This window comes from Palaemon carinicauda, chromosome 42 (genome assembly GCF_036898095.1).
Source record: "Palaemon carinicauda isolate YSFRI2023 chromosome 42, ASM3689809v2, whole genome shotgun sequence".
Taxonomy (NCBI): domain Eukaryota; kingdom Metazoa; phylum Arthropoda; class Malacostraca; order Decapoda; family Palaemonidae; genus Palaemon; species Palaemon carinicauda.
The window spans coordinates 51,723,893-51,726,392 of NC_090766.1; positions in this window are offsets into that span (position 1 = coordinate 51,723,893).

Below are 2,500 nucleotides of genomic sequence, written 5' to 3' on the forward strand. Positions count from 1 at the left end.
ATGTATAAATATATATGTATATAAATATATATAGATATATATATATATATATATATATATATATATATATATATATATATATATATATATATATATATGTATATATTAATATCATTATTATCATTATTACTAGCCAAGCTACAATCCTAGTTGGAAAAGCAAGATGCTATAAGCCCAAGGGCACCAATAAAGAAAAATAGCCCAATGAGGAAAGGAAATAAGGAAATAAATAAATGATGAGAACAAGTTAACAATAAATCATTCTAAAACAGTAACAACGTCAAAACAGATATGTTATATATAAACTATTAACAACATCAAAAACAAATATGTCATATATAAACTATAAAAAGGCTCATGTCAGCCAGGTCAACATAAAAACATTTGCTCCAACTTTGAACTTTTGAAGTTCTACTGATTCAACTACCCGATTTGGAAGATCATTCCACAACTTGGTAACAGCTGGAATAAAACTTCTAGAATACTATGTAGTATTGAGCCTCATGATGGAGAAGGCCTGGCTATTAGAATTAAATGCCTGCCTAGTATTACGAACAGGATAGAATTGTCCAGGGAGATCTGAATATAAAGGATGGTCAGTTATGAAAAATCTTATGCAACATGCATAATGAACTAATTGAAGGACGGTGCCAAAGATTAATATCTAGATCACGAATAAGAAATATAATAGACTGTAAGTTTCTGTCCAACATATTAAGATGAGAATCAGCAGCTGAACACCAGACAGGAGAACAATACTCAAAACAAGGTAGAATGAAAGAATTAAAACACTTCTTCAGAATAGATTGATCACCGAAAATCTTAAAAGACTTTCTCAATAAGCCAATTTTTTGTGCAGTTGAAGAAGACACAGACCTAATGTGTTTCTCAAAAGTAAATTTGCTGTCGAGAATCACACCTAAAATTTTAAAAGAGTCATACAAATTTAAAAAAACATTATCAATACTGTACTGAGATCCGGATGTTGAGGAGCCACCGTCCTTGACCTACTTACAATCATACTTTGAGTTTTGTTAGGATTCAACTTCCTACCCCAAAATTTGCACCATGCACTAATTTTAGCTAAATCTCTATGAAGGGATTCACCAACCCCAGATCTACATTCTGGGGATGGAATTGATGCAAAGAGAGTAGCATCATCTGCATATGCAACAAGCTTGTTTTCTAGGCCAAACCACATGTCATGTGTATATAGTATGAAAAGTAATGGGCAAAGAACACTACCCTGTGGAACACCGGATATCACATTCCTATACTCACTATGGTGCCCATCAACAACAACTCTTTGAGATCTATTACTTAAAAAATCAATGATAATACTAAGAAACGACCCACCCACTCCCAACTGTTTGAGTTTGAAAATAAGGGCCTCACGATTAACACGGTCAAAGGCAGCACTAAAATCAAGGCCAATCATACGAACTTCCTGACCACAATCAAGGGATTTCTGTACAGCATTGGAGATTGTAAGAAGGGCATCACATACTCCAAGGCCTTTACGAAAACCAAATTGCAAACTAGGGAACATATGATTACCTTCAGCAAACCTATTAAGACGTTTTGCCAGAAGACGCTCAAAAACTTTAGATAATATGGGAGTTATGGAAAATGGGTGGTAATCAGTGGGACTTGAGCTACCACAAACACATTCACATAGAGGAGTAACATTACCAATTCTCCAACAAGTGCTAAAAGCTAGAACCTCTTCTTGCTAACTTGCGCAAAATAACAGATAACTTTGGAGCTAAGAAATCTGCTGTCTTTATACAAAACAATGGAAAAATACCATTTGGGTCTACACCTTCATAAGCATCAAGGTCCATCAACAGAGCTTTAATTTCACGAGATAGAAAAGCTAAACTAGTTAGTTTAGCCTCAGGAAAACATGAATAAGGAAGTTCAAGTTTTTCATTACTCTGTTTACTGTCAAAAACATCAGCCAAAAGGGTTGCCTTTTCTTTTGGACAGTGAGTGACTGAGCTATCTGGTTTAAGTAAAGGAGGAACTGTTGCATCTACACCAAAGAGTGCAGATTTAAGGGTAGACCACCATTTATGTTCCTGAGTTGTACCAGAAAGGGTTTCTTTTATGGTTAAATTGTACTCCTTTTCAGTTGAGGCATAAAGTCTCTGAGCAAAAGCTCGAAGCTGAGTATAGTTACTCCAGGTCAAATCTGATCTGTTACGTCTCCAAAGATGATAGGCCTCCTGTTTCTCCAAATAAGCACGTCTACAATCATCAATGAACCACGGTTTGTCCTTCACTCGGTACCTTAGCACACGAGAAGGGATACGCCTATCAATTATGTTGACTAGATTCTCATTCAAAGGGACAACAGGATCTACACTACTATATAATTGTGACCAATTCAAGACCAAAGATCATGCAAAATCCCACTCCAGTCTGCTTGGGATTTTATATAAATTTTACAAGAGTATGATATATCAGGGAAAGGCTGATCAGTCTTCACTACTAATGA